Genomic DNA, 648 nt, shown 5'->3' on the forward strand with positions numbered 1-648 from the left:
GTTGTTGTTGTTGTTGTTGTTGTTGTTGTTGTTGTTGTTGTTGTTGGTATACTAAAATCATGTGTCTTGAGGAGAAATGTCAGCAAAAAATTATATCACTCACTAAACTGTAATCAGAACTTTAGGGTATTATCTTCATGTGTTAAGTGAGCTGTGTAGGAATAAGATGGAGTTTCAGTTCAGTGAGACCAAGGCAGGTTTTTGTACGATGATTTTTCACTGTGTGAACACCCACTGGCTGTTGGGGTAATGAAGACTCTGACAGTAATAAACTGCAGCATCTTCAGCCTGAACTCCACTGATGGTCAGAGTGAAGTCAGAGTTTGATCCACCATCGTTAAAACGATTTGGAGTCCCTGAGACACGACTGCCAACATAGTAAAAGAGTAGATGTGGAGTTTGTCCATCTTTCTGTTGGTACCAGGCTAAGTAGTTGTAGTTATAAACATCTTGACTGGTTCTACAGTTGATGGTGACAGATCCTCCAATATCAGCTCTCAGTGCTGCAGGCTGCTGAGTCACAGTGACCTGACCTCTGACCTCTGAGGACACAGAGACAAAAACATGACAAAAATGGGCTTCATGGTTTAGTCGGCTTCATTTCAGAGGGACAGATGTTCATAGAGGAGAGGAGTTGGATTCTCTGGA

The sequence above is a fragment of the Poecilia formosa genome, unplaced genomic scaffold (genome assembly GCF_000485575.1).
Source record: "Poecilia formosa unplaced genomic scaffold, Poecilia_formosa-5.1.2 Scaffold235, whole genome shotgun sequence".
Lineage (NCBI taxonomy): Eukaryota > Metazoa > Chordata > Actinopteri > Cyprinodontiformes > Poeciliidae > Poecilia > Poecilia formosa.